This window comes from Perognathus longimembris, chromosome 21 (assembly GCF_023159225.1).
Source record: "Perognathus longimembris pacificus isolate PPM17 chromosome 21, ASM2315922v1, whole genome shotgun sequence".
NCBI lineage: Eukaryota > Metazoa > Chordata > Mammalia > Rodentia > Heteromyidae > Perognathus > Perognathus longimembris.
The window spans coordinates 45369384-45387590 of NC_063181.1; the positions used below are offsets into that span (position 1 = coordinate 45369384).

At 42.2% G+C, this 18207-nt stretch overlaps 1 protein-coding gene across 6 annotated transcripts in view; it reads right to left on the reverse strand.

Moving 5' to 3' along the window:
- The window catches only part of Mtus1 (microtubule associated scaffold protein 1), a 157649-nt gene extending 140405 nt beyond the window's left edge, over positions 1–17244 (reverse strand). For 3 of the 6 annotated variants that reach the window (XM_048330564.1, XM_048330563.1, XM_048330558.1), the window contains exons 1-2: positions 16779–16873; positions 16010–16060 (exon numbers count right to left, since the gene is read on the reverse strand). The gene's annotated coding sequence lies outside the window, so the exon portion shown is untranslated. Of the gene's footprint in view, positions 1–8772; positions 8874–16009; positions 16061–16778; positions 16874–17227 lie in introns of those variants that run through there. The other 3 variants (XM_048330560.1, XM_048330559.1, XM_048330562.1) reach the window with 3 other exon arrangements.
- Between the last annotated feature and the right edge of the window lie 963 nt (positions 17245–18207).

Sequence of the window (18207 nt, forward strand, 5' to 3'; positions counted from 1 at the left end):
AGAACAAAGACGATAACATCAGTACACAGCTCTTCCAAGTCCAAAAAGCATTCCTACTCTGACAGATCACATGACAGTCACCTTCTCTAGCCCTCCCTTCCCTCTCTGAGATGTTAAATCTCCTATTTCCACAATAGTGCCTTGCCCAAGAGTGACTAACAATGGACACTGAACCCAGTTCAAGTGTGTAAAACAGATTTTGTTGAGATGGACTCTTCCTGTGCTGCCCGGGCTGACCTTGGAATTCCTAAGCTCAAGCCATCCTCCTTTTTCTACTTCCCACATAGGTGGGGTGACAGTAATGCCTCACTGTGCCCAGCTCATCTGTGTAACGAAAAACAAAAGTCTTTTCACCTTTTTTTCTCACAATAACAGAATCACTTAACATGTGGTAGCTCCAAGAACAAAGACACAAACCCCAAAGCCACCTGGATAGGAAGGCATACATTAATTTCTCATGGAGCTCCAAAACCAACATGGTTAAATGGGTTGTGCTGGGAAGCCAAATGTAATCTTAACCTCATTTTCATGATCTACAAAAATTGATCTCACAAAAAAAAATTGATCTCACAATAGAAAATCACCTCATAGGGTTGTCTTTGAGGTAAATGAGTTTGTTGGAAGCTTTCTGAAATACAATTGTTAGTTGGTATGATACTGTTAACAATACACTTATATGACAAGTGTATTGATGATTCTCATTTCACTACTGAGACCAAAATTCCACAACTAGTTAGGAGAACTTTCTAGGATGAGAAACACATTTTAAAATTTGATTTGTTGGTATGTACACAAAAGTATATTTGTCAAAACTTATCATTGAAAAGCTAGGTGCATCTCACTTCAGGATACTTTTTGTAAGGTTGAGTCTTGCTATTAGCCCAGGAGTGGGCTTGAACCCAGAATCCTCCTGCCTCAGCCTCCCCAGTGCTGGTATTATAGGCACATACCACCATACCTGGACTCATATTTTATTTAATCACAATTTTTTCAAAACTCATGTGGCTAACACAGCAGTATGTATTCCAGAACATATCCATTTTTTCATGTTGGAACATAAAGGTTTTTCAGGTTCTAGTGCTGAAATCTGCTTTGCTGATAATCCTTCCTACCAATATGAAACCCTTGAATATTAATTGTTACTTCTACCAACCATTTGTCTATTTACCAACTTGATTTCTAAATGTTATGCTTTACTAACACAGAATATTCTCAACTTAGCCCTTTCTACAAATGTAGTTCGCTAATCATAACCTGATAAGGTACAACAGTCAGAGATGGAGCAATTGCCTCAAAAGCAGGCTAGTATCCCAGCAGTAGCCTACAGTCCCAAGCCCACACATTCTGAGAACCTAAGTTAACATTCCTTCAACAATTTAATGGGCAACCAAATAAACAGCACCATTCTAAGTGCTTCTAGAATAGAGGTGAATCAAATGTAGTAACTTATTATTCTTTTAGTTTCTAAACCATATTGTAGACCATTTTCACAATTGCATCCAAAACCAATGCTCTTTCTGTCCCATGGAACAAGTTCACTAAACATGTGTTGAGAGTTAAAGTTTCAAGACAACCTTGAGTCAACACAGAGAGAAATGTGTTTTTCAAAGGAAACAACTAAAACCAAGCCATGTACACTCAACGCCTATCAAGTGCTATCAAAGATTGTTCAGTGAGACTTAAGGAAATGATGAGGTAAAAGATTTTGCATGCTTTTTTTTTTTTTGCAAATTATATACAGCTCATACCAAAACCAAATAAAGGTTGGTAGGGTAGGGCAAAGTTTCGAGCTAAAATAGTCATTTCCTCCAAGAGTTCAATGGTCATGGACAGCTCCTTGTTCAGAACCTTCAGAAGCTGCCACGTCCTTCAAAGACTACCTGGCTAAAAGGAAAACGATTTTCCATCTGAATCCTGCCAAGAACAATTGAAAAATGTCATTATGTTTGTGTAGTTATGCAAGTTGGCACTTACCTTGAACCTCCCAACCTTTACTAAACATCAACTTCCTGTACTTTTTATTTGAAAATGATTACCAATGTTAGGCTTTCCACTGGCCAATAAAAGTTCTTACACAGAAAGGCAATGTATGCACTCATCTAACTCACAGCAGTAGCTAGAAAAACAGCCAACCTGAATAAGAGTCTACTTTTAAAGTCTATATGATACCAAGCCTCAGAAGACACTTGGCTAATGGAATCCCAATGGCCTTTAGAAGTAGAAGTCATGACAGGTGGAGGTATAAATGTAGGTTTATGAGGGAGTCTTCTCCCCACTTTCTAGTGACAGTAAGCCCCATGTGCTAAATTTCCATTGGGGGCTAACCCTACTTATCTCACTGTGAGCTTCTGTGAAGCTGAAGATTCAAGAATCTTATTTAAAAATGGTTCACATAAATAGTCTTTATTCAACACTCAAGTTTCTAGACTAGTAATGTGTAAAACAGGTGACAATGAAGTGATTCAGATGAGTATTCTTATGGAATTTCTCTCTTTGAAATAGCAGTATGAAAAACTATTTTTAAAAATATCTAAGGGTACTGATACACACCAGTTATCCCAGCACTCAGGAGGCTGAGGCAGGAGGATCTCAAGTTCCAGGCTGGCCTAGACCACATGGCAAAGATTGTATTTCAGAAAAGTAAACAAAATGAAAAAAAGGAGGAAGGAGGGGAGAGGCAAAACAAAACTGGAGAGTATTATAATGATCTATAACTGTCAATTCCAACTTGTGCTACTGATGTGAATGGCTTACCACATGTAACGTTTCTTTTCTGTTGTTAGAAAATAAACTATGATCCTAAATAAGCTATGTCATTTGATATATATCCAAATTAGTACATATTGGTCTTACTTCAGCTGCAATATCTATCAGACCCTAGCAGTAACATTTGACCTTTTCAGGGGTGGGGGGGTGGGGGGAGGTGTCAGCTTGACCTCAGGGCCTGGGTGCTGTTTCTGAGCTCTTTTGCTCAAGGCCAGTGCTCTACCACTTCGAGCCACAACTCCACATTTTCTGGCGGTTAATTGGAGATTAGAGTTTCATGAGCTTTCCCGCCCAAGCTGGCTTCAAACTACGCTCCTCAACTCTCAGCCTCCCAAGAAATTAGGATACAAGTGTGAGCCACCTGCACCTATCCACAACGTATTACTTTTACTGGCGTTAAAAATCAATCAAATAGGGCTGGGGATATGGCCTAGTGGCAAGAGTGCCTGCCTCGGATACAGGAGGCCCTAGGTTCGATTCCCCAGCACCACATATACAGAAAACGGCCAGAAGCGGTGCTGTGGCTCAAGTGGCAGAGTGCTAGCCTTGAGCGGCAAGAAGCCAGGGACAGAGCCAGGGACAGAAGCCAGGGCCCTGAGTCCAAGGCCCAGGACTGGCCAAAAAAAAAAAAAAAAATCAATCAAATAACAGTGTCATATTGGGAATGTATGGATCCAAGTCCTAGGAACTTATCCTAGTTCTAAACTTACCATAACACATGTAGGCAACTAATTCTGGTCCCTAACTCCCTATATTAAAACAGATCTCTCATGACCTTTTCTGCCCAAATAACAGGGCTCATGTGCTAACTAAATGAAACTATTCTGTATTTCCTGAGTATAATCAAAAAAACATATGGAATGAATATTTCACTTTGCCTGAAAGATGAAAACTCTGAGTTGTTTTAGTATATAAATGTATAAGTAGTAACATTTTACAGCTGACATTCTTAAACATGAATGTTTTGGACAAAGTTGAAGACTAAACTTCAAACAAGGGCCCTGAGCACTTCCAAACTGACAGTGTATTAATAGTTCACATCGATGACTCAACTTTTAAGTGCTTTTACAATGGGCTGATAGCAAACTGTCAACATAATTTACAGTTTATAACAAAGATGGGAGGATCCTCTTTGGTTTTAAAAGCTACAATTCAAATATAACAAAATATTAGAAGCTCCTTTTGTTCAAAATTCCAAAAGAAAAAAAGCAACAAAAGCTGGGTCCCAAGAATAAAGTTAAATATTTTGTACAAACCCATTATTTTTAAAGGAAGAGAAAGCTATCCAGCTTCTATGTCCAGAACTTAATTCTCAACAGACTAGCAGATCCAAGCAACATTTCCACCAAAGCTAAGGTTATGAAGATTATACGAGACACTCGTCTGTAAATCACAAGAGATTTAAGACAGGAAACAAAAGAAGGTTATTAGCAAGTATTGATCATCTTTTATATGGCTGGCACAGAGGCAGCCTAAACTCAAGAGACAGGTACTTTCCCTAAAGTACTGGGGTACAGAGGTAATAAAGTAATTTACCTCAGGTCACACAGATAATAAGGAAAAATCCCAGCCATGAATCCAATTTCTGTCTAGCCCATAATGTTTTTTCCAACCTATTGTTAATTATGTCTTCAAAGTCTTATAACAAAGTGAACAAAAAGTCTAGCTAAGTGCTGAAAGACTTCTATACTTTTATTACTAGTATTCCAAATTCAACTTGAAAATTAAAAAAGAAAAACAGAAGAGAGAAGAAAAGCAACACCCCTCACTGAAGGGTGGGAAAAGAGGCCTACTCCTTTTATATGAAGAAAGGCATGCTATGTAAGTAGAAAATACTTCTCTCTTCATTGTGTATCTAAAAGGTTTAACTTATAAGTGTTACCGTTTAGGAAGCTATAACCAGCATTTCTAACAAAAACAGTGAAATCCACAACATCAAGTGGTTTTCTTTTTTTTTTTTTCATAAAAAGAGAAATGTAGAATTTTTCTGGTCTCCATGCCCTTTTCATTGACTAAACTTGTATTTCATATTAGAATTAAAAGAGATATTAGAGACTTAGAATTTCCAACATACAGCTAGCAACAAACATACTAAACTCCTCTGAGAACTAAGGCCAAATTCTGATACATCTGTGCCCTTCCATCAAATAAATAAATATGCTTATTTTACATGAGGATCTCATAAAAAGGAGTAACTCTTTCTTGATAAATAGGTCCTAGCAAGTCTTTGCTTAGCCCATTTCTCCTTTCTCCAATACTTACTACATCAAGTGAGACTTCACAATCCTCACCAGTTGAAGTCTGAGGGTTGGATGAGTGGTTAACAGCTAAGTGTGCTTCCGTTGTGTACACCACCTCCCACATCCTTATGGACCCCCTCTACATCCTTATTGGACTCCTATGTCCTCACTAGACTATTCCATAAAGTCAAAACGCCTTCTAGACTAGGAAATTGGTCCCATTGTCCCAACCTTTTGGCTTGTGCCCTCAAGAGTATGACACAGGCTGGATTCCAGGGACCTCCCTCTCCCCAACACCTCTAGGTTTCCTCTCAAAGGCTAGCCATTCTGGGTTCAAAACCAGATCTAAAATCAAAACAAGAGTCTCTGTTTAGAAATTTGGCCTTAGCAACAATTGGATAATTCCAATCAGTGACCTAAATATAGTACTTTTGACCACACAATATTGTGAGATTTAAGCAATTTCTTCCAAAGCAATGATAAATGGTCAGAGTTTCCATATGTTCAGGATTTCTTTGTCATCTCTTTCTCTCTCTAAGCCCTTCATTTCTGCCTCCTAGCCATCTCCTCTAGAAAGGTAACCTTCCTTGTCTTACAGCTCTTTTTAAGAGTTTCAATTTTATATCCTTAGTCATTATCAAAAAAAGTACTTAAGGGCTGGGGATATGGCCTAGTGGCAAGAGTGCTTGCCTCGCATACATGAGGCCCTGGGTTCGATTCCCCAGCACCACATATACAGAAAATGGCCAGAAGTGGCACTGTGGCTCAAGTGGCAGAGTGCTAGCCTTGAGCAAAAAAGAAGCCAGGGACAGTGCTCAGGCCCTGAGTCCAAGCCCCAGGACTGGCTGAAAAAAAAAAAAGTACATAAAAGTACCCTGCTAAACCTCACATGAACTGCTTATCTGACGTAAGTTGCAGAAATGTTGACTTTTCCTTCAGGATTTATGTACGTGTACATAACACCTGGGCTAAATATTACTAAGTTTCTTTTCTTTTTTTAATTTTTTTTTGGGTGGGGGGGTTATGGGGGGGTAGTCCTGGGGCTTGAACTCAGGGCCTGAGCACTGTCCCTGGCTTCTTTTTGCTTAAGGCTAGCACTCTGCCACTTGAGGCACAGCGCCACTTCTGGCCATTGTCTATATATGTGGTGCTGGGGAATCGAACAGCACTCTTGCCACTAGGCCATATTCCCAGCCCCTAAATATTACTAAGTTTCTAATGTACAAAAAAATATAAAGAGGCATGGTGTCACACACCTGTAAACCCACCTACCTGAAAGGCAAATATAAAATAATCATAGTTCAGGGATAGCTCAGGCAAAAAAAATTAATAAGACCCTAGCTCAACAAATAAGCTAGGCATGGTGGCTCACACATGCAATTCCAGCTACTTTTGAGGCATGGACAGAATGACAGTCCAAGATTAGGGAAAACATAGGAGACCTTATCTGAAAATTAGCTAGAACAAAGAGGTATGGCTCAAGTTATAGAGCACTTACCTATCAAGCATAAGGCTTTGGGTTGCAAAACCCCAATACTAAAAAAAAATGTAAAATGAATAACACTGGATGTTCGGGTGGCTCATGCCTGTGCTCCTAGCTACTCAGGAGGTTGAAATCCAAGGATCACAGGTCAAAGTAAGCCTGGGCAGAAAAGTTTGTACAGACTCTTATCTCCAAAGCACCAAAAAAGCCAGAGGAGCTGTGGCTCAAGTAAGAGTGCTAACCTGAACACAAAAAGCTCAGGGGCAGTGCTCAGGCCCAGATTAAACTGCAGGACCAGCAATAAAAAGTGGAGGGGGGGTGGGGGGGTGGGTAGAGAGGACAAGCCAACAACATATACTACTGAAATACCACATGTATTCTGTGCTTGTCAAATAAAATATTCTCTACACATCAATTAAGATACCCAACAGTGCCATTAAGATATACACATTACTAATCTTCTGGTTTTTGCCAGTCCTGGGCCTGGGACTCAGGGCCTGAGCACTGTCCCTGGTTTCTTTTTGCTCAAGGCTAGCACTCTGCCACTTGAGCCACAGCGCCACTTGTGACTTTTTCTGTTCATGTGGTGCTGAGGAATCAAACCCAGGGCTTTATGTATGCGAGGCAAGTACTCTACCACTAGGTCATATTCCCAGCCCCAGTACTAATCTTCTATCTACCTGATCTACCCACTTACTGAGAGAGGAATGGGTAAGATTCAACAATCCCTTGTGAATTTTTTTTTAATTCAAGAATTTAAAAGAAATTTCCTCTTAACCCCACTTTTTCCCCTTCCTGCCTGTCCTGGGGCTTAAACTCAGAACCTGGGTGCTTAAAGCTCGTGTTCTACCACTTGAGCCACAGCTCTACCTCCAGCTTTTTTGGTGCATAACTGGAGGAAAGTCTCAACAGACTTTTCTGCTCAGGCTACCTTTGAACTATGATCAATGCATGGACAGGTCCTGTGCATGGACTGGCTTCAGACCTGGATCTTCAGATCTCAACCTCCCGAGTAGCTCAAATTACATGCTTGAGCCAACAAAGCCCACCTTAAATCTGTTCAATTTTTTTTTAACAGATTTCAAAGTTGTTATTGATACCTACAAGTAGCATGTTTTATGTTTGTTCGGGCAGGGATGTCAGTATATGTGTGCTATTACTAGGGCTTGAACTCAGGGACTTGTGTCTTTGGCTTTTTCTCTCAACTGATGCTCTGCCACTTGAGCCACAGTTCTGGCTTTTTGCTAGTTGATTGAACATAAGGGGCTTGAGGATTTACCAGTCTGGGCTGGATTTGAATCATGATCTCAGCCTTCAACTTCCTGAATAGCTAGTATTCACCAGCACCCTGCAAAAGTTACTTGATTTTTTTTAATGTAATGACTGTTATATCTTCCTAACAAGCTAATTTTTTTCATTATAAAACGTTCTTCATGTCTAGTAATACTTAATCTTGAAGACTATTTTGATAATAAAACAATCGTTTCATTCTTTTATTTTAAAAAAGCATGTACTCACACCTTCTTCCTATTTTTCTCTGATAAGTACGGACATATCCCAGAAGCATTCCTTTCTAAATGTCCATGTGAGATACAAAACTCCTGGAAATGGTTTACTTAATTGCAGACCATCAAGGTAATTATAATTGGCTGGCCTGCAAACTTAGACACTAATTTTCTTTTCTGTTGGATCAAGCTTACAATATAATTTACTTACAATACACAATATAATAGTTTAGAAATCCTTGGTAGGACTTCTTACCTAGAAAACTTCCTCATTCTTAGTCTGTCCTTCCTTTTGGCCATGCTGGCACTGTGGGAGACTCACCCAGCCTGTCCTTCCACTCCGCATGAACTTGGTATAACTTCAGACACAATTTTGCTATCAGGAAGTAATTTCCATTGTAACCTCCTTGACCTTTCCTAGCCACTTGAAAAAAACTTAAGGACCATGCACTCCATTGTTTATCTATTCAAGCAGCAAGAACATTGGGAGAAACTTCCAGTGACTTCATATCTTTATAAACTTCAAAATGGAATAAAGTTTCTAAGTTACAATGGAGGTAAAACATGTTTTTCTTCCTTTTACTCATGTGGATATATGAACATTCTCAGTTTAGCTATATGGGAGTTTTGGCAAGACTGAAATGCAACCTATATTTAGTACTCTTCAATATAAAACTTGAACAAATAGTCCCAGGAAAAGTTGCTAGCTTTAATGAACAAATTAAGTTACTCTGTAAATCAACAATTTATGCGCCAGGCACCAATAGCTCATGCTCACAATTATACTGCCAACTACTGAGACACCTTAAGACCTGGAAGATCATCAACCCTTCGGTTAATCAGCAAAATTCCAGCCTGGAGGTATGGCTCAAGTGGTAGAATTGACAAGTATGAGCAAGAAAGCCAAGAGAATGAGGCCCAATTGGGAGCAGAAGGAGCAAGCCCAGGCGCAAAAGAAAACATGAAACTATGCATTTGTGAAGCATTTGACAGTCAGTAAATGGAGCATCCATCCATTCATTCCATTTGTTGAGCAAACCTTACAGTTTACTTGTACTCATCTACATCATAATGTTCTATCCCAAAATCTGTCATCCCACAAATGGAAAAGTATTTTTTCTTCATCTTGGGCCAAGAAGGCAAGTCATATATTAGTATCACCATGGAAAACTGCCCACATGAAAGGGCAGTTACTGCTGATTTCAAAAGCACTGAAGTTCATTTTAAAAATTATCATCAGGGCAATCTTTTCTAGAACTAGGCTCAGAAATAATTTTTAGAAAAAGAAGTCAGAAGCAGAATTCAATTCCTACTTATTCCAAACCATCCTAGGACAAGTGTGGAAACCTCTAGTCAAAGCAGTCTTTTTGAAAACATATTTCAGGTTGGCTGAGGTCTCACCATGCCCCCTCGTCCCTCTTTTCATGCAGGGTAGGCTCACTCTTCCTCCATCACTAGTACTTACTTCCTCTGGAGGCCAGAATCGCCACTGTGCAAGCATCTACCAACTAAGTGGTCACCTCCTCCTTGACCCATTTGACTCCAGAGAGAGGCTGGAACCTTAAGTCCCCCCAAACATACCCTGCATACAACCTCTTCCTCACAGCTCAGACTACGGCTTGCTTCTGCGATGGAGTGAAATAAAGGGACTCTATGGCAGACACACTTAAAAAGACATATTCCTTTAAGTGAGGAAAGAAATCCAAGATATACTTAAGCTTCCATAGTGGAGAAAAACAGCTCAGGTTTGAGAAATCAGAAAAGCCTTTTGTCTCCACAGTTTAGTCTGTGAACAGCATTGGACAAATCCTAAACTTAGGAAGAAAAAAAAACACCTTAAACTTCATATATACTTACCTGGACATCCAAAAAATAAAAAAAACTTACCAAAAATGCAATAAGAAATTGGAATAGCATTTTTTTTTTTTTTGGCCAGTCCTGGGCCTTGGACTCAGGGCCTGAGCACTGTCCCTGGCTTCTTCCTGCTCAAGGCTAGCACTCCGCCACTTGAGCCACAGTGCCGCTTCTGGCCGTTTTCTGTATATGTGGTGCTGGGGAATCGAACCTAGGGCCTCATGTATATGAGGCAGGCACTCTTGCCACTAGGCCATATCCCCAGCCCTAATTTTTTTAAATTCAATAAGGGACATAATCAAGAATACTCTCTAATTAGCAAGAATGCTTCTGGAATGTCACTTTTTTGTTACATTTTGTCATGAATCAAATCACTTAGAGGCTAAATGTTGTTTCTTTCTTTCTTTTTTTTTTTAAACTCAGGGCTGACCTTTTTTGCTCAAGGCTAGTGCACTATCACTTTGAGCATCAGCTCCACTTCCAGTTCTTAAGTGGTTAATTGAAGGTAAGAGTCTCAAGGACTTTCCTGCAGGCATGATCCACCAGCACCCAGCTCAGAGACCACATCTTAAAAGACCCTCTCTTATTGGTCCACATGGAATGGAACTAGGGTTCCTGAAAGCTACAGAATTCTGTAGATTATAACCTTCTAACCAAAACTGATGGCACATTAACTATAGCTTTGAAAAATGACAATGGCCTAAGGATGAGGACTTCATCTCCTTCCAAAGAATTACACTCTGACAGATATTTGATTTGTAGTCACTCTGGCTTTTTGCAACCACAATGGATATGCTGATCATGTCAGCTAAAATTTTCTGCAAAGATAGTATCTGAATTTGAACTGTAGGCTCCTCAATTGGTTCAGAAGAAATAAAACAAATTCAAAAGTAGAAAGGGCTATCAAGGCCATCTTCAATAGTACACCCAACAAGTTGAAAGGTATATCCTATCCTGGAGCATCAGGAAGCAGAGTTTTATGTGGGCTCTCCAATCATGTGCAAAATAATTAAGTAGGATCATCTGATGGAGGGTAACAGCAAGGCAGGGAAATGCGGAGGATTTCAACGAGACCTTTATCAAATGCTCAGCTTTACAGTTGGTGGAGGTTAGGTGTGTCAAGATTAGCAAGACAGTTCAAGAGTTTATCACAGTCTGTATATAACCCATTCACTTTTTACAATCCATTCAGGGTTTCCAGAAAAAAAAAATACCAAACTCATGGTTTCAAGATTCTTCTGGCCCAAAATAACACCAGAAGACTCTCACTCAACATTCATGTGAGCCTCTCTCTAAAACTTTCTGCTTTGATTTCAAAGAATGTTGTTCCTAGTAATATATACCACACATAGCAATTCCTCAACACAGATTGCAATGGATTTGAAGTGTCTGATTCAGCCAGTGCCTCACACCTCCAGTCCTAGCTACTCAGGAATCTGAGATCTGAGGATCACAGTTCAAAGCCAGCCTTTGCAGGAAAATCTGTGAGACTCCTATCTCCCATTAACCACCAGAAAACCCAAAAACCCCAGAAGTAGAATGGAGGCTCATGCCATAGGGCAACAGCTTTGAGCAAAAAAACAAAACAAAACAAACAAACAAAAAAACACCTCAAGGCAGCAGTGAGGCTTTGAGTGCAAGCTTCAGGACCAGCACAATCACAGTCATGATCATCATCATCATCTAATTCAGAATTTGGGAAGTAATTCTTTTTAAGGTCTTTTTTTTTTTTTTTTTTTTTTTTTGCCAGTCCTGGGCCTTGGACTCAGGGCCTGAGCACTGTCCCTGGTTTCTTTTTTGCTCAAGGCTAGCACTCTGCCACTTGAGCCACAGCGCCACTTCTGATCATTTTCTATAAATGTGGTGCTGGGGAATCGAACCCAGGCCTTCACGTATACAAGGCAAGCACTCTTGCCACTAGGCCATATTCCCAGCCCCTCTTTTTAAAGGTCTTCTACTACAGTTACATATAATTCTTAAACCATGACTCTGAAGTGGTTGGTTTTTTTAATAATACATTTTGATGGATAAGAAATAAACTCACTGTATTATGGATGAAGCTGTAACCCCTCTGTATTTCACTTTGATAATAAAAAACAATTTTAAGCATGGAGAAAAATTCAATACATCCTAAAGCATGGAAGTATAAGATATCTGTAAGTCAACACTACTATTAATATTTTATAAGGCAAGAGAATATGAGTAAAATATCTGCAATATGAATATGAATGAAAAAAGTCTACTAAAAATCAACAAAGGGATTTGTTTTTGCTGGTCCTGGGGCTTGAACTCTGTGCTTGGCATTGTCCCTGAGCTCCTTTTTGCTCAAGCAAGTGCTCTACCACTTGAGCCACACTGCCTCTTCTGGCTTTTTTGAGTAGTTTATTGCAGATAAGAGTCTCACCGAGTTTCCTGCCTGGACTGGCTTAGAAGCATTATCCTCAGATCTCAACCTCCCGAGTAGCTAGAATTACAAGTGTGAGCCCCTAGAACCTAGCTAGTTGTTTTATTTTTAATGATACTGGGATTTGAACTCAGGGCCTTACTCTTTCTAAGCAGGTAGTTCTTCCCACTGAGTCATGCCCCTAGCTTTGATTTTTGCTCATTGTTGAGATAGGTTCTCTCTTCTCAGTGTATGACTGGGTTCAATCCACCCCTATTAGGCTGCCAGGTAACAGTATACACAGGCTTACATCTCATCAGCTTTTCAGCAAGAAGAGATCAACTTCTTTTTCTGTCTGGACTGATATCAAACCTGGAGCTCAATCATCTCAGCCTCTTAAATGCTAGAGTTACAGGTATAAAAACCACCAGCACCCAGCTATAAATAGTTTTTATGAATACTAAACACATGATTAGTCCCAAAGAAAAATCTGACACTCTTAGTTAAAATAACAATAATAATGCAAACAAAAATCATTAAACTTCTATTTTTGGTGTTCAATGTCACTTGTAATCAGAGAAATCGAAGTTTAAATATTGAAATAGCATTGTTCTTCCACTCTAAAACTAGCAGAAATATTTTCTTTTAAATTTAACCATCCATGTTAAGAAGAATATAACATAAAACACACATACTCTCAGAGTACTTGGAGGCATACTTTTGGGGTTTTGTTTTTTGTCAGTCGTGGGCTTGAACTCGGCCTGGGTGCTGTCCCTGAGCTCAAGGCTAGCACTACCACTTGAGCCACAGCCCCACTTCCTAGCTAAACTTTTTAAGAAAGCAAATTGTCACTATGTATCAAGAAACCTTTGAGCCATTTACTATGTTCCTAAGGAAATACACCCTGCACACTAAGTTTTTAAGTGGCTCGATAATATTAAATTGACAGATCTATAGAATATCATGTTCTGAGGGGTAAGGAAACCTTTTTTGGTCAAAGATCATTTGTATATTTATATCATTTGTGTACCATACAAAATTACTGACACAGGCAGATGGCTGTAGGCAGTTGATGAGATAGATACTTATCTGTCTGTCCTCGTGTCCCAAATGATTTCAGATCAGATTTTTGAAAATTTATTCCCACTGAAAACCTTTTATATGTGAAGCAGAAGAAAAAAATATCTGGCACTACATTATTGTAAAATAAAAGTGCTATACACAAACGTATATTAAATATATTACTGTATGTTACTTTATATATATATATATATAACTAAATGTAATACATGTTAGCATGTATAATGAAAATGTTGCCAGGGGGCTGGGGATATGGCCTAGTGGCAAGAGTACTTGCCTCCTATACACGGGGCCCTAGGTTCGATTCCCCAGCACCACATATACAGAAAACGGCCAGAAGTGGCGCTGTGGCTCAAGTGGCAGAGTGCTAGCCTTGAGCAAGAAGAAGCCAGGGACAGTGCTCAGGCCCTGAGTCCAAGCCCCAGGACTGGCAAAAAAAAAAAAAAAAGAAAGAAAGAAAATGTTGCCAGATGCTGGTGGTTCGTGCCTGAAATTGTAACTACTCAGGAGGCTGAGATCTGAAGATGATGATTCAAAGACATATCAGGAAGGAAAGTCTATGAGACTCTTATGTCCAACTAATCAACAAAAAAGAAAAAAAGAAAGTGGAGATGTGACTCATGTAGTAAAGCAATAACCTTAAGCAAAAGAGCTCAAAGACAACCTCAGAACCAGTACAAAAAGAAGAAAAGATATTAGCTATCTTTCAATGGTAGAATTTAGTCTAATTTTTCTGAATACATCAAATGTTTAGTATCAAGCATACATTACTTTTGAAATCATAACAAATATGCTTAATAGAAGAAAGTTTTTTAGGGGCTGGGAATTTGGCCTAATGGCAGAGTGCCACTGGGTTCTATTACTCAGCACCAAATACACAGAAAAAGCTGGAAGTGGTGCTGTGGCTCAAGTAGTAAAGTGCAAAAATTGGTAGTGAGCAAAAAAGAAGCCAGGGACAGTGCTCAGGCCCCGAGTTCAAGTCCCAGGACTGGCAAAAAAAAAAAAGCTATTTAAGTGGCATGCTTCTTTAATGTTTAAATGTCATTTCAAAGAAATTTGGAGACGTTTGTCCAGAATTTTATTAATCCTACAAAACACACCGAAAAGTTCTTGAATTACTTTTAATTAAAGGTTATAGAGCTCTGACAACACTATTATCTCCACATAAACCCAGTTCTTGTTTTGGGTTTTGTGCCAATCCTAAATCCTAAACTCAGGGTCTAGGCACTGTCCCCGAGCTTTTTTTGCTCAAGGGTAGTTAGTGCTCTATCACTTGAGGCAGAGTTCCCCTTAAGACCTTTTGCTCATTAATTGGAGACAGGAGATAAAAGTCCCATGGACTTCCTTGCCTATTCAGGCTTTGAACTATGATTCTCACATCTCAGCCTCCTGGGTAGCTAGAATTACGAGTGTGAGCCATCAGCACCTGGCTTGGGAAGATTTTGTTGTTGTTGTTGTTGTTTTGTCTGTCCTAGAGCTTGAACGCAGGGCCTTGGCACTGTCCCTGAGCTCTTTTGCTTAAGGCTAGAGCTCTACCACTTTGAGCCACAGTGCCACTTTCAGTTTTCTGGTGACTAATTGGAGATAAGAGTCTCACAGACTTCCTGCCTTGGCTAGCTTCAAACCCTGATCCTCAGATCTTAGTGCCCTAAGTAGCTAGGATTACAGGTATGAGCCACCAGCGACTGGCATGCTTGGTAAGTTTTAATGCCAATACAAGTTACCACCACTGGGGCCTTCTACATAGTGCTGCTTTGGTGAGATCAATATCATGTAATAAGTTGGATATATAGTAGTTCAAATGACATTGTTTAGGACTATGGCTTCTTATTTTTCCATTTTCTAACCACAGAACATAAAACCAAATGTCTAAGCCATTTACATTAGTAATACAAATAGAAAGCTTAGTTTAACTTATTATTTATTTATTTTTGCCAGTCCTGGGCCTTAAACACAGGGCCTGAGCACTGTCCCTGACTTCCTTTTGCTCAAGGCTAGCAACATGCCACTTGAGCCACAGCACCACTTCTAGCCATTTTCTATGTATGCGGTGCTCGGGAATCGAACCCAGGGCTTCATGTATACAAGGCGAGCACTCTTGCCACCCGGCCATATGCCCAGCCCCAGGAAGTTTAGTTTAAAAGAATGTGGAGGTGGTAAAGTGGTGGAGCTGAGCTTCAGTGGTAGACCAGGTGTTTGGAATAGACAAGGCCTTGGGCTAAATACACAGCACAAGAGGGAAAGGAAGGTGTTAGCCAGAAAGAAGTAGGAAAAGTTGGTGCCAATTATTAATATAACTTATTTTAAACTAAAGTCAACTCCCAGTAATTCTTTTTTGTTTTCTTGTTTTGTTTTTCAATGAGCAAATAGTTCCTGGAGGAGAGATGGTGTGTAACTTGCCTTAAGCAATAAAAACTTTTTAAAGAAGCACTTTCTGTACTGCAAAGAACTATCCAAATATTTTCAAATGGTGCAGCATTTACTGTATCCTTGGAAAACAGCTCTCTACCGAACTGCAGTTTGGGTTATGCAACTCCTATAAAGTTGACCGTGCACTGTTATCTGTGTATTCAGACTCCTCAAAGAGGCCCCAGGATCCAGGGAGCAATTAATGTTTAATTTCCCCTCCCTCCTCAATTCTCTCTCCCAGGAAGCCACTCTACACTCCCCATCCTCCCATCCCCACCCGGCCTCTCACCTGCCACCCGGCCAGCGCAGAGATTTCCTAGGATGGGCGAATTCCAATCACCTGGCAAAACATGAAAGCTTGCTTCCCTTCTGTTTTGCTTAGGACTCTTGTTTTATTCAAAACACATTGGATTTCCTTTCTTAGAACACGGATAACTTAAAAATAGTACTGGCTAGATTATCTACAACTGGGCAACCCTAAATGGGGAAAAAAACAACCTCCCCACTTTTATTTACAAGTCAAAATAATAATAATAATAATAATAATAATAATAATAATAATAATAATAATAACCTAGCAGAACAGTCTTAAAAGGGCAAAAGCCTTCTCTAAAGCGAACACCCGAATGCACTGATGACGATCGTGAAGTCAGTAAGGTGACCCGAGGAGTGGATTTTTCTGGAGAAGAGTGCCCGCGAGCCGCAGGAAGCAGAGGCACCGCAGCCCAGCCTCCCCCCGGGTTCCAGCCCCGATCACTGAAGCGGAGACCGAGCTCCCGCCACCGGCCGGGGAGAGGGCCGAGGCGGCCGGCGCGCAGGCCCGGAGGGTCCCCGGCCGGGCGGGCCGCTTCCGGGCCACGTGCGTGCCGCTGGCCGCGCCAGTCCACGGTAGCCCAGCGGTCACTTTCAAGGTGACAGCTCCCCGGATCCGCCTCCGTCCCTTCCGCCCACCCCGCGCGCCCGGGCGGCCTCCCCACCTCCCTCAGCCTCGGCCTCCAGACCCCAAAACACCCCCCCTCTCCTCGTGAGCTCGGCCCGGCGCCGCCCCTGGCACTCACCACGGCCTCCCCAGGGCCACCCGCGCCCGGGATCGCCGCCGCCGCCGGCAAGGCGCCGGAATCCAGCGGGCGCGCGCCGGGAAACCGGGGTGCTGAGGCACCGCGAGGCGCACTCCCGAGCCCCGGCGCCCTGGGCACCCCGGCGGGGGCAGGGGGCGTCGGCACCGGGGACCCTGGCTGCGCCCGACCCCGGCCTGCGCCGAGCGGGAACCCGGAGTCGAGGGGCCTCAGCCTCCGCGCCTCCCCGCCGCCAAGGGGTGGAGCCAGGGCGGGGAGTTCGGGGAAACTTGGAAAGAGGCTAGCTGGGCCGCCGGGCCCCCCCCACCAGGGCGGCGGCTCCTCCAGGACCGACCCCCCCACCCCCCGGGAAATCGCCGCGGGAGACTAAGACCCGGCGGCGGCCGAGGGGCGGCGACCTCCAGAAACTTTAAAGGCGCGTCCGGCGGTACCTGGGGACGGCCGCCGCGCTCCGCTCGGCAGGGGTGGCGGGGTCCGCGCCCGGCCGCGCCCTCCCCCGTGCGCCCACGTCCCGGTGCCCGTCGCCCCGCGCTCCGGGGCTGAGCGCCGACCGGCCCAGGACCGCGCTCCACCTGTTTCCACGAGCCTCGCCGACCTCCCCCGCGCTGACTGCGCCCGGGGCGGGACCGCGCGCCTCCAGACCTCTCGAGGTCCCCGCCACCCTCGAGAGCTCCGGTGCGGCCGGGTCCAGTCCCCCCCCCCCGCCCCCCTCCCGGCCCCGGACCCGGCCAGGCTTCGTTGACCCTGAGCCTCCGCCTACCTGACCGGCCTGGGGCGTCTGGTTCAGAGCTCTCGGGGCCTCTGGAAAGCCGGGCGAGGTGCGTTTGGGGTAGGGACGGGGACGGTGGCAGGATTATCTGGCCGGAGAGTTGGTTGGAACCAGAAGTGGTTGTTTTTTATAGGCCCTTCTGCGCTTGTTAGTCTACACCTGGAAAGTTTAAAGAAAGGAGCATTCCTGGTGTTAATCTTCAGATAAAAAGTACAAAGGAGAGAGGGCCCCACCCACTTTTCCAAACACACACTTAAGTTCTTGCTCTTGGCTAAACTGAGTCAATTTTACCCAAAGCTGTCTTTTCTGTCCACAAAATATTTTTCTTCTGAAAAGCCTATTTCCAATGCAAAGCATTTCTGAACATGATATTCTACAAGAGCGAGAGCTCTCACATGACCGAATCAATAAATGGCCACCAGAGACCTAAGATGTAAAATAATAATAGTAATAATAATTTTTCATTACCTGGCTTAGGTTTGCTAAAAGCATTTTAAGTAAGCTTTTGCTTAAAGGGTGAGGGAGGAGAAGCTTGTACCAAGCTAGTACCAAGAGTACTAAATGAACAGATGTATTGAGGTTTATAGTTGTAAAGCCCTTTCAACATGTACAAAGACCATTATTTCTTCACAATAAGACCCA